At 36.6% G+C, this 14,359-nt stretch overlaps 1 long non-coding RNA gene across 1 annotated transcript; it reads right to left on the reverse strand.

The window, feature by feature from the left end:
• Nucleotides 1-1,384: 1,384 nt before the first annotated feature.
• On the reverse strand, nucleotides 1,385-13,943 carry LOC107658871 (uncharacterized). Its single transcript, XR_001630846.1, has 3 exons — nucleotides 13,842-13,943; nucleotides 8,291-8,295; nucleotides 1,385-1,395 (listed from the first exon to the last, which is right to left on the reverse strand). It is a non-coding gene; the product is annotated as an uncharacterized LOC107658871 (long non-coding RNA).
• Between the last annotated feature and the right edge of the window lie 416 nt (nucleotides 13,944-14,359).

The raw sequence follows: 14,359 nt of genomic DNA on the forward strand, positions 1-14,359 counted from the left end.
CATCCTTTGTTTTTCATTCCACTTTTTTTGCATTCTTGCAGATCAATAAACAAAAAAAATGCAACTTGCAACACAGAGTATGTGGGGTTTCATTTATGAATCAATCATGTTTTGAATGAATTGATTGAGTAACTAATTCAATGACTCCCTCATAAAATGTCACTTGTTTTGATTGATTGATTCAAATGACTCACACATAAAGAAAGCCACTTGTCAACAACTGGCATAACAATGTAACCTGTTAAAAGCATAATCAGGTTCAAGGACAAGAACTAACTGGTGTGTAATTAATAATATTCATATAGTTGCATTGAAGTGCAATATGACAAATTTTACCCACATATGAATTCAAAATTGTGTAGCTAGAAACATTTAACGTAATTGCTTAGAGCATGTTTCTGGCCTTTCAGAATGCCTTACGTTTCCTATCAGTTTGTGGATTCCCTGGGAATCAAACCCATGACCTTACCATTGCTAGTGCAATATGCTACTGGAAATGCTAATGCAAATGCCTCAAATGTGTTCTGATTCACACTAATATCTTTGTACATTATTATCATAATCTATAAGGAACTTGTTTATTGATGTGATAATATTGTCATTCTAATCTCAGTTGTTTATTATGACTCACAGATGTGGACTTAAAATAAACATTAGTAGGTAACAAGGGTCACGCTCAGGCAGGGGGTGGGCGGCATTTATTTCCAGGCATACGTGACGTCCCATATTCACACTGTCCTGCAGTAAGTCACCTCACGCTGAGCATACATACCCCTGAGTCCTGTTAACCCACCTCCGGCTACCCGTGGATCAGTTGGGACACACACACACACTCCGGCAAGAAGCCTCCATGCATTATTGAAATACGGGAGAGAACACTAGCATTTCCACCCACTCTGATTAATTTAATGCTCTCTTTAAGTCCAAGATTAGGCTCTGGCATAGGTCGTAATTAAATATTGAAAATACAAAAGTGCAAGAATATTCAATTCTTTTTAAAGAAATCAGAGTTTTAATTTACCTCATGCGGTGGCGGCCTCAGTCACCTGCAGAGAGAGAATCCACACCGCATCACCAGATGCATGAAGCCTGGCTTGGCAAGGCCGTGCCTTTAAATTGAGCCCCCCGTTCCAATTTATAGAACAGGAGTCAAATATTTATCCAGTTGATGAGGCAAACGCAGCGTGCTGCACTGACAATAATTAAAATCCGGCCCAGACAAAGGTGAACACCTGATCATTTCTAATAGTTTGTATTCGCGTGGTCAGGCCTGGCGCAGTTGATTTCGGTAGCTGCCTACTAGAAGTGTGAAGAAGTCTGAAGTGTATTTACACTACGGTAAACACAGCATGTTGGGCCCAACATTTGTCAGAGCAAATGTGTCCATGTGGTTTGCTGTTATTAAACTATTTAAATCGTACAGGCTATTTATCACCCACTTAAGAGCAGAGCTTTGGAGCGACTCTCAGTAAGAGGAGGATGGGTCTTTCATCTTATTGCTCTTTTTATTTCCTCTCCTCCTCTTCAGAATGTGAAGAACATCTTTGACTTCAGTACAGCTGGTGGCCTAGACTGGTGCTGTACAGTACGTGTGCCCAGAGAAAACCTAGATTTTATACATATACATAAATATAAAAAATTAACATGTTATTCAAATATTTATAGATACATGCCCAAAAATAGGCACGATGTTCTTTAATTGAATTTATTCTTTTGGGTGTTGGTATATACACGTTTATTAATGTGAGCTCTCATCTAATAATTCTTTGTTCTGTCTTTGTATAAGTGAGAGTGCTTTCTCTTCAAATAAACATTTGAAACATCAGGCTGTATGTATCTTAAATATATTTCTGAACTTTTTGGCGGCGTACAGTTAAACATGTCCTTCTAAATGTCATGTCTAAGCCAGGGACTGGCTGCATCATGGCATGGCACGAGAGATGCGTGTTAAAACGAGGATGCCACAAATCACAGATCAAAGTTGTCTAATTATGTAAATCATGAATTCTCCAAATGTCAGCATTAGGAAAAAGGATTAGGATTTGCCATGGTAAATGATAAATTATCTATCAAGCAGACGAATCAACAAAAATGCAGCTAATGTAACACATATTTGGCCTCCACAGTTTGAGAGAGGTGGGTATGTTATCAAATAAACAGTGAAATTGATTTAATTACATTTTAATGGTGAAAAAGCAAATACCACCAGTGAATTTAAAGTGGTTCTTCTGTTAGCCTTTGAGAAACCTGTGAAATTTGATCTAAGAGGGTTCCCAGGAATAGATGCTGTACCTCTAAACAGACACTACACATGACCAAACAGCTGTTGAGATGTTATCGGATTGTGTGTGTCTGTGCTATCTGGCATTTATCTCCTGGTCATGGTGACAGCGGAATGTAAATTTGGCAAAGCACACTGCACAGATGGCAACGGCAGCCAAGAATCTGACCCATTTTCCCAGTTTCTCTAAACGACAGGCCACCCTGCTGCAGACACGGAGCGCTGGGCTTATGAGACCATCATGTTCATTGATTTCTTGTATTGATGTCCAGCCAACAACAAATAAAACACAAACTAATAACACAATCATGACTGCTAACCCATGACACTAAGGGTCGGTCAAATTTATGAGGGCATATGAAATAACCCTTTTAGGATGTGTGTGCGTATCAGAGTCAACTCATCAGATTTATGAAATATGTTAAGAAGGAAGCTGATGTCACTGATGTCTACTACAGATACTGATGTTTTGAAACATACTTAAAAGTTACTTAAGGAGGCAGTGTGTATTTATATATAAAAATTATTATCAATATAATTTATTAGAGCTGTATTTTTGTTGAGAAACAATTGTGGGTTTTGGCTAAATGAATAATTAGGGTTAGAGTACTAAACTTGAACAGATAAGATGATACTAAATACAACAACTAATTTACATTAACGACTCAAAAACATAATACTCATTTCGGTTAATCATTTTTGTGATTCAGTTCATTTACATGTACATGTACTGTCTTAACGAAACGACTCGGAATCAATCGAACTTTCCAATGCTACATATGAGAGCGAAAGGATTCTTTAGGACAAAGTTGATTCACTTGACTGAATTGAATGTGAAATGTGAGAACGAACCAATCTGGATTGAATCAGACTTTCGAATGATGCGACAGGGGACTGTTTCGGACGAGCCGATTCTCTAGAATGAATCGGAATTTCTAACGCTACACATGAGACAGAATCATTTAGGACAAACCAATTAATTATAATGAATCTGAAGCAAAATATGAGAGAGGGGGCAATATTTGATTCTCCAGCATTACCATCATATGAAATAATGAGCTTTAGAATGAATAAGTTAGAATGAGTCATTTAGGACTAATCGATTCACTAAAATGAACTGGACGCGAAACATGAGAGAGGGGACCATTTAATTTATTTTTAACCATTTATTTTTCAATACAAAATAGGAGAGGAAAGATCATTTATTACGAATCGATTCACTAGAATGAATCTGGCTTTCCATCACTACATAAACAGTGAAAAAAAATTGAGAGAGAGGACCATTTGGGTGAGTGTGTTTGATTATTCCTTTCTCTCAGATATTAAAATCACTTATTGTTATGAATGAATGAATGAATAAATAAATGAGGTACAAAAGGCAGCACTTAAAAATACTTTTTGTAAATAAAATCATTTTTTAGTCAATGTGATCAAACAAAATCAGTATCATAACCGACTTTATTTACTACATGATCAGTCCATAAATAAAGAACATATGGTCGGACAGCTCTACATAAGCCTGTACTTTAGTGTTAATAAGAAATTCAGGCCTGTGTGATTGCACCTGGTCTGTCTGTTCTAAAATTCTTGAAATCCACTGTAGCATCATGAATAAAAAAATCATCCCCTCTTGCCTGCAGGTCTGCGGTGTTACTCACCTCCACGCAAAACACACCGGAATAAACTTGAGACAGAACAAAACATTCGATATTACACCCTACTTGCATATCATTAGCAGAGCAGGGACCACCACCCCCTATGGGTTACTGGCTTATAAATATATTTAAATATATAAATATCATGAATACATTCATTGATATTGCCCTCACATCCTCTAAAATGCATTGCTGCCATTGTATAGCTATTTCTCCTGGGAATGAAATGACATATTTGCAGAATCTCAATCAGACACGTACACATTTACACACAAAAAGCACTGAACGAAAAGTTGCTGGTGTGTTTTTCTACTTTTATCATCCTCATGCTGGAATCTGACTTAAACCACTCTTCTGTTTTTGCGGTTCACAGGACAGAGCGATTACATCAGCGTCTTCAAGCCTGAAGACGTGAGCATGGCTCGGGGCGAACACCTGGCTGTGTTTACAGCGGTGGTTGAAGGGCAAAGCGTGTATGTGTGTAGCGGAGAGATACACAGCCACTCTGATCGGCTCCTTCGCAACCTCAGAGAAGCCCTCAGAAACTCTTATCACATGCGATTAATATTACAACCCTTCAGTTATGAGACAAGAGGCCACCTACGTTTCCAATAAGGCGTCTAGTTTAGCGCTGCTGGCCTGTGTCTCGCTGTTTTGAAGAGAGTGAAATGTGTCACCCTTCCTGTCTCAGACTCAACCGCTTGATGCGCAATATCCTGGAGATTTAATGTCTAGTCAACAAACAATGACCTTTTCATAGCTATTTTGTTAGTACATGATTCATCGGTGCACATTATTATTTCAAAAAGTGCTAATTGTTCTTAAAAACTAAAAATGAATGTTAAATTAATATTATGATTAAATGTCATAATTTTTACATAAATAAAAAATGCATTGCTTCTATGTCTTGAACTGTTTACCAAAACATAATGATTTGCTCCTCCCCTAATTCAACTTTCATTTTCAATTGACATCACTTTTTCATCCAGTAATCTTATAAAAACACTTTCAAAATTCAGTCTGTTTCCGGTGAATAAAATCAGGGCTTGTTTGACTTTTTTTGTTTGTTTTGTTTTTAGTCACAAAAGAACTACAATTAGAAGAAAACAGTTGTGTGTATATATATATATATACACACAAACACACACACACACACAAAATCTGCACAGAAATGCAAATATCAGCATCTCAAATATTTTCCTATCTGTATCTACAGTCAATATAACCTTTAATAACAATTTTTTGACATTAGTGCCGTGAAACAACTTTAGTTATATAATGCACCAAGTTGAAATGTAAGTACAGCAATTGTAATTACATAATTACTCATATTATTTTGTTTTGCACAAAAAAATCTACCTTAAGACCTGTAATATAATGCACAAGTCATATGGACTACTTTCCTGTTTTTTTTGTTGTTGTTTTTTTGACAGATTTTGGAGATTGAATGGCCTATATGCTTTCATTGTATGCAAAGAGCATTCTCAATTCCACTGAAGAGAGTCATAAGTAAATGATGAGTTTTCATTTTTAAGTGAACTTCTCCTTTAAGGACAGCTTATTAAGAACACTTTCTTGTAAGTGACAAGTCTGTTGACCCCTGTGTGACCTTGCTATCTCAGCATGTCATGTGACCATGATTCATCCAATCCTTCGCCAGCTTTCATCATTGCTTGTTGCTAGCACATTGCTGCCGTGCTCCACTTAGCCAATTAACAGTAAAATAAAGCCAAACAGATTTGAGCTGATAAATCTTTAATGGTACGAGGGATTTTACACAAATGCACACTTGACAGTGCTAATTTAAAATAAATACTGAGCTTGATTAAAAATTCCCCCGGCTGATGGAAGATAAATGTTTAAATAATTTATCAGATTTAATTGACATGACTGTGATGTTGTAAACAGAAATGTTTTGATGTTCTTAATGTAATTTGACACCATGGCTTCTTGGGCCCCATCCAAGAGAGAAAGGCAGCAAAAAAAGTGAGACGACTGCGAAAGTGGTAAAGGGACGTGTGTGTATGTATGCATGCAAATGTGTACGTGTGTGTGTGTGTGTAGCTGTCTGATTCAAACACTAGCTATGCACTGTGTAAATGAACTTTTGCTCATCTGTATTTACATATTACAGAGTTAGAGTGTAAGCTGTACTGCCATTGGGCATTTTATAATGAGTAATTATGAGAAAAAAGATGAAAGGATAGGGAGAAAAGGAATAAGGGAAGGAGGGTAAATCAGATGAAAAGAGACGAGAAGAGCATTGCAGTCTAAAAGCTCAAACAATAAAGCATGGTGCTAGCAACTTCGAGGTTATTGGTTCGATTCTCAGGGAATGTGTGAACTAATGTATACTTGAAATGCAATACAGGTTGCTTTGGATAAAAGTGTCTTTTAAATGCATAAATATAAAAAGAATAGTGAGGTGAGATTAGAGGAGAAACAGATTGGCATAAAGGAAATCTCTTTAAATACAAATAGCAACCCCGAGGTTATGGGTTTGATTCCCAGGGAATGTGTGAACTCATATAATTTATACAGTACTTTAAATGCAGAATAAGTTGCATTGGATAAAAGCACCTGCTTAATTCATACAGTAAATAAAAGAATAGTGAGGTCAGAATGAGAGGAGAAACATAAAGGAGCATAAAGGAATTCTCTTTAAGTACAACTAATAACCTCTCATTCTCAAGTTCTGGGTCCAAGGTTTTGGGTTCGATTCCCAGGGAATGCATGAACTGATCAAATTAATGCAATATAGGTTGCTTTGGATAAAATACTACTACTAATAATAATGAGGTGAGAATGAGAGTTGAATCAGATGAGCATAAAGGAATTCTATTTGAACACAACTAGCAACACTAAAGCTGTAGGTTTGATTCCCAGGGAATGCATGAATTGAATAAATGTAAACTTTAAATGCGATCACTTAATTTGGATAAAAGTGCCTACTAAATGCATAAATGTAAAAAATCTGAGAGGAGAAACAGATGAGCATAAAGAAATTTTCTTTTAATACAACTAGCAACCACAAGGTTATGGGTTTGGTTACCAAAGAATGCATGAATTAATAAATTGTACGCAATAAATAAATGTAAGTTTCTTTGGATAAACGTGTCTGCTAAATGCATGAATGTAAAAACAAATGGTGAAGCAGGAATGAGAGGAGAAACAGATGAGCAAAAAGGAATTCAGCCTCACCCTGGAAAACTGACACTAAACAAACATGTAAATACAGCAAGACATTCATTGTCAACATGAGCACATCTACTCACTGTCATCCAGCAGGGCAGGCCGCGGGGGAGGATGTGACATGAAACTTCCTGAGACGCTGATCTCAAACCCACGAGTGGCATGTCAACCAGCTCCCATCCCAGATAAGACTCATCGGAATGCCGGTAGAACGGCTTCAGAATCTCCGCCAAGCAAACATCTCATCTATAAACAAACACTCTCACTCACCACCCTAAATGAATACATCAAAATTTGATGGAGCGGCCATGTTGCAGATCCATGACCCACAGCGAGACACGCCATGATACAATGTATACCAGCATACATGAATAGATAAAGATGTTTTTGGGATTTGACACAGGCACGACAGGGAAACACAAAGGCATGCATGCTAACCCAAGCATTCTGACCCAGTAAACAGAGAAGATTTGAGAGGTGGAGTACACAATCTCAGTTTCAAAGCCGTACAAATCACATCAAGTTTACTGAAAATGCAGGCGTTTTTCGTTCTCGTAACACGCAGCAACTGCACGAAAGAGCGTCTGCTTTGTGCTGACATTTCAACGCAAGATAGTTTATTGTGCCCTGTCGCCCCGCACATCAAAGGCAGACGTCACCTTTAAATGAAGTCGCCCAAGTGGCGGAGCTTTTTATTAACTTCCAATCAATAAACATGCAGTCGGGGCGAGAGGTAATCAGGAAACACTGCCAAATAAACTGACAATGAATCAAAGCCGCTGCTCGGAGGCAACAGCAAAATCCTAACAAGCAGTTTATTACCGGTAGCTGTTACTGACATTAGTCAAAACCAAGAAAGATAAAATAGAATAAGGAATGTGATGCTGGGAAAGCGCCCACGGGCTGCGTGTTCCTCGCATGCTCTTGATAACTGCACGCCTCCTCTTTGATATGATAGCAAATATAAATTGTTTAAAAACATCAAATGCATGGGAAGTCAGGGCCCACACTTCTATGGAACAGATGCAGTGGCGGACGAAAAACTCAAGGTGCTGAAAGTTTGTCTATATGGGGCGATTAGCTGCTTTTCTGCAAAAGTTTCCTTTTGTTTTTAACAGAACCTCAACAACTGGTCTAGAATTGCTTTCTCAAACCAATCGACATTTACTAAATGCATAAATGTAAAAGATAGTGAGGTGAGAATGAGAGGAGAATCAGATGAACATAAAGAAATCCTCTTTAAACACAACTAGTTACCCCAAGGTTATAGGTTCGATTCCCAGGGAATGCGTGCACTAATAAACTCTAAACTTTAAATGCAATAATTTGCTTTGGATAAAAGTGCCTACTAAACGCATACATGTAGAAAACATAAGGAAGCAACAGATGAGCATAACTAAATTCTCTTTAAACATAACTAGCAACCAAGTTTATGGGTTCGATTCCCAGAGAACACGTGAACTAATAAACAGTAAACTTTAAAAGCTATCATTTGCATTCAATAAAATCGCCTACTAAATGTAAAAAAGATGAGAGGAGAAACAGATGAGCATAACGAAATTCTCTTTAAACACAACTAGCAACCAAGGTTATGGGTTCGATTCCCAGAGAACACGAGAACTAATAAACTGTAAACGTTAAAAGCAATCATTTGCTTTGAATAAAAGTGCCTGCTAAATGCATAAATGTAAAAAAGATGTTAGGAGAAACAGATAAGTATGCACAACTAGCAACCCCAAGGTTATGGGTTCGATTCCCAGATAATAAAAAAATAAATAAAAAAGATGAGAGTTGAAGCGGATGACTGCTAGGGTGTTCTGGGCACTTGCTATAGCATTGCTAGGTGGCTTGTTAGGGTTTTAGGAGTTTGTTCAAATCACTAAGCCTCAGTATCAACAATAATAATAGTGATGCATGTCTTAGCAAACACAAATTTAAATCGTCAGCCGTACACTGTAAAATTAAGGGTTGTTGAGTGCCCGGTTTTAGCAGACATCAGTTCAACAAGTCCATAAGTTCTCTATACATTCTGGCATAAGGTATGAGTATCTCTGCTGGTGTGTCAGACAGCGTGAAGGGCTTGTAAAACTTACTCCAGGTTTAACATCAGGTGAAGAAGCAGCTTGAGCAAGCCTGCTCTTGTTCCGGAGTTTGTTGTTTCAATCCCGGGCTAAACTGAAGCAGGAGTTATTAAAGGGCTGTACGGCGGATAGTGTGTGTGTGTGATCCATATGCCTCTGGTATACTAAGAAGATGCTACTGAGAAAAAAAAAAAATCTCATCCAAATAATTTTCTTGCCCTACAGGCAGTTACATGCAAATAAGAGATCAAAAGCATGTTGGATGAAAAAAAAGGCAGATTGGTGTGAATATCATCAGGCAGTGGACTACATGCACTGGAGAAAAATGATGCTGATGCTTACTGACCATGTACAGAGAGAGAGAGAGAGAGAGAGAGAGAGAGAGAGAGAGGCAGCTCACATGAAACTACAGCATCTTTGATCAGCACATACACGGACACCACTTTTCCTCGATGTAGGTTCAGCATCCCAAAGAAAGGATGTGAGACTTTTGAAAACGCACTCACACTCATATAAATGCTAACCTAAATGAGCACATATTAAAGACTTCTATTGCTTTCATTTAAAGCTAATAGCTACTAAACAAGGCTGTAAAGGACAGAAGTACATTTCATTCAGTTGATTATAATATAATAATATACAAATAACTATACAAAATAAGAACTTACACCCATAAAATAGAATACAATAGAATTCCTGCAACATTTAAATACAAAAAAATGTAAACATTAGTAAATATATAAAAAGTAAATATATAAAAATAAATTTATATTAAATAATTTAATTCCTACAGGGACAATTTGTTAAAAAGCATCTTCACAATACAAATATATATAAAACAATACATATTATCTGATGATGGTCAATATATTTTTTTTAATTAAAGTTCAGAAAGAAAAAAAGGTTCAAGAATATGTAATTTCACTCTCTATTAAATCGTTAAAACTACTATCACTCACAGCATCAACTGTTCAAAAAAAAAAGTGGTGTCTAAACGGACTGGGGTCTATAATGTTGACATAATAATAATAATAATAATAATAAGAAGAAATATTATTTATGAATCATTTTTACAATTAAAAATGTTCTGGGCTGCGTTTCCCAAAAGCATCGTAAGCTTAAGTACATCGTAGACCCATTGACACCAATGAAGCTATGATCAACTTAGGCTTACGATGCTTTTGGGAAATGCAGCCCTGGATGTTCTTAAAGAGAGTTTCTGACATATTTAGTGGTCTTAAGAGGACAATATTGTCTCTAAAGTATACCTCAAAATATGTTAAGCTAAATCTGGTGATGATAACTATAGCTGCTGTTAACACACTCTTTTTCTCTCACACACCTGCAAGAAAAACGCATGCATTCAAATTATGTAACACTTACAATAGACACATTTAAGGCAAATAAATCTGATCATACGTTTTGTAAATTTTAAATCACAGACATATTAATTTTTTTTAGCAATTTGATTTTGAATTTTTATTTTATGTATTCTTATTTTTTTTTCTGTTTAGTGTTAGAGTTTGTAGGTTTTCAGCACAACTGATGAGCAGATGAGAACTGGCCTCAAACACTGCATTGCTGTGGCTATTGGTCCATGTTAATGGTCCATAAAACATGGCCTTGACCAGAGGTCACTGTAAATTCCATTACAGCATCTTTAAGGACTTTCTAATATTTGCATATTTAATATCTGTTAAATATTTACACATTTAAATAGCCAAATATATATGAAAACTACACCTGATAAAAACGATTCAGCTCCAAAATCATGATTAATTGTGCTCTAAGAGTGTTTTTTAATTGAAAGATTTCTGCATGTATAATTTAATAAGATGTACATTTGAAATCGTATTAATGTGATGTTCTAGGGTATGCATTCAGACGCCAAAAAAAATGAGTTAATTTTACTGGAGAATAGATATTTGCTTTAATCTCTAAGGAGTCGTGCCATTTAAATCCTCCAGTCATGGCGTGTGAATGCCAGCTATCCAGAGCGGCGCGAGAGAGAGGCTTCATCCGGCTGGATTAGAGACACATGCAAACACACGGCTGCATTTTTAACACTGGTCAGCAGAAGCATTGAAAGCAATCCCCGCTGGAAGAGAACGGAAGGCTTCTCCTTTGAACATAAAGCTTTAATCCTGTCTTTTTCACCCTCTCTTTCTCTCTCGCCGCACCTTTCCGTGCCTCATTATTGCCAATCATTTGAATGCGAGTGCCCTCTGTCACCTACTCTGTAATCTGATTACTTCATGCAAGAATTAGTATGTATATTTAATGCAGGATTTTCTTTTTTTTTATCCCTCTCTTCTCAATCTTGATGAATGCAAGGGCGAGGAGCGCGGCTGCCAGCGTCATGCTAATAAATGACAGCTGATTTATGCATCTGTATTCTTTTATTTATAAAAAATAGCAAGCCGTCCGATATTCCGATATTAATAATACAAGTGGATCCACTTTGATTAGGCCAGCGCAGCGAGCTGTGCATATTCAGCATTACAATTAAATCTTCTGATGTGAAATAGGAATGACACGCTAATGAAGCGAGCCAGCGAGCCTGAACCAAGACTGTCCAACATCATTATGGGATATCTTAGATGAAGAGTAATTACGCACGGAACACTGAAATGTCATAAAAAATCTTCAGTAAGTGATTTAACCCACTATTCCTCACTAATGCCAGACTGTTTTTTTCTCCTATTTCCCCCTCCACTCCAGGCCGAGGCCGAACAGAAAGTTCATCTTCAGAAGTTCTGGATGAAGGGGGAAAAAATAATATGCAGGGACTTAAGAGAGTGATACAATCGAGTGTCCTAATTTAATTTTAATTCGGTGCGTCGGTACTCTATACTGGTGGTAGGTAATTGAAATCATTCTTTAATAAATTCTGATGAATTGGCAATTAGGTCGTGGTCTGTTTCCCGAGGTCGGCCTGAAATTGATAGCGCTGGTCCGTGAGCGATATTACTCAGGACTTTTTGAATATCAAATCTCATATTGTGATATAGATATGCGTTTAATAGATGTTCATTTATTTGATTAGACGCTTAATCTGATTTCTGTCTGATTTGCAGCAAGGTCTGAAATCCCCCTGGACCATAAAAATGTAAAATGTATATGTTATTAAAAGAACATGATTCAAAACAACTGTGCAAAAACTTCTGACCAGTATATGAATATAATTATGTGTCTGATGAAAATACACAATATAAAAATGATCAGTGCATGTACGTCAGCAAGTGTTTATGACTTTCATTATTTTTTTTCTTTACTTGGAAGTTTTGTGTAAAAATAATATCAATCCTCCTCACTTTTAATTATCACTGTGAATTTTTGTGCTATATAAATAAACTATGCTTTTTTTTACATTTCTCTTAATTTCATCAATGCTTGTTGTTAACCCCTACATGAAATTACATTTCATCATTATGAACGGCCATCATGCAAACAGTTTTATCCTATTTACTTTTAGCCTGCACAATAATTCTCGCATTTGAATCCAAATGGTGGTCCGCATCTTTAAGTGGCTCAGTGATCTGTGATATAATGTGTCGGGGGTTTTGTGGCGAGGCAGAAAAGCAAATCAGTAATGGGGCCATCGTCAGCTGAGAGCAAGAGACGGGGTGAACACCAGCAACCCTGAGGAGGAGAGACAGAGAGAGAGACAGATAGACAGAGAGTGAGCCGTCCAACCCAAACGTGCCTTGCAGCCATGCAATTATTTTCTGCAGTGTGTTCCAATATCAACTCGAGAGCAATGCAAATTATTTAAGACACACTTTTTTAGGAGCTGCAATTATAATAATGATGATCTCAATTAGCGTTGCCATTGCCTCGGACTATTTAGCAGCCGATTCTGCAGCCGCAGGCGAGTCCCCATTGCAGGAACACAATGTCAGGGCTGAGTGGAGAGGGTCGCTTTTGGCCTCTGAATCTCTAAACCTAATCTTGATATATTTTCTTTTTCACAATAGCACATCATTTTTGACACTTTTTGCTAAGAGACAACCAAATTAGGCTGTTGTATATGCAGACTGTCATATTAAAGATGCAGTTGACTATCATACACAATCATTTAAACAGGCCTCTTAGTTTATAGAAACAAACTAAATCACATATGGAGTAATGCACTGAATGTTAAAATACACTGTTGTGAAAATATACATTAAATTGCTAACATGACACTAATTTGATAAAATCATTTACCTTAGCATGTCTGTTTAAGGTTATATCACATTTATCAACTTAGTTTTACCATTTTAAGTCGGTTAAACACTAACTTTGTGTGCATGATGTGCAAAATGGGACTTTTACATTCACTTCCATGTTCATCCGCCGAGAAAAATAGTACTACTATAATAAACATTTGATTTGTGCATTTAATACTTAATATATGTGTGTTAACAAAACTGGGAGCTCACTTTTATGCTTTTAAACACCGCAGAAAGTATCACTCCACAGACTTCCATTGCAAGTGCAAAAAATGTCTGTAGTGTGAAGAACAGGATGTGAAATAAGATAATTTAACACCCATGTGCATATTTGTCTTAAAAGTACAGTGCAAATTTTTTTTTCAATGTTAAAGGAATAGTTCATCCAAAAATGAAAATGTAATGGAAATGTACTCACCCCCAGGCCATTCCAGATGTAGATAAGTTTATTTCCTTCATTGTAACAGACTTTGAGAAATGTAGCATTACTTCACTTGTTCACCAGTGGATCCTCTGCAGTGAATGGGTGCCATCAGAATGAGAGTCCAAACAGCTGATAAAATCATCACAATAATCCACAACATGACTCCACTCCATCAATTAGCAACTTGTAGCATTAAAAGTTGTATGTTGCTATGATGTGCACAAGAAAACCATAAAGGGACTTTTCACATTCACTTACATGTTCATCCACCTAGAAAAATAGTTTCTAAATAGTAAAAATAGTACCACTGCTAAATGACTTAGACAACTTAAAGCTTGTATAATAAACATTATTGCGCATAATATTTAATATAAGTGCTTTAACAAAAATATCAGCACACTTTATGCTATTAAACACTGCAGAATATCTCATCCCATAGACTTCAATTGCAAATGCTTTATAAATAATTATTATAGATAAATATTATCTATCTATCTATCTATATACATATA

The sequence above is a fragment of the Sinocyclocheilus anshuiensis genome, unplaced genomic scaffold (assembly GCF_001515605.1).
Source record: "Sinocyclocheilus anshuiensis isolate Anshui unplaced genomic scaffold, SAMN03320099.WGS_v1.1 scaffold283, whole genome shotgun sequence".
NCBI lineage: Eukaryota > Metazoa > Chordata > Actinopteri > Cypriniformes > Cyprinidae > Sinocyclocheilus > Sinocyclocheilus anshuiensis.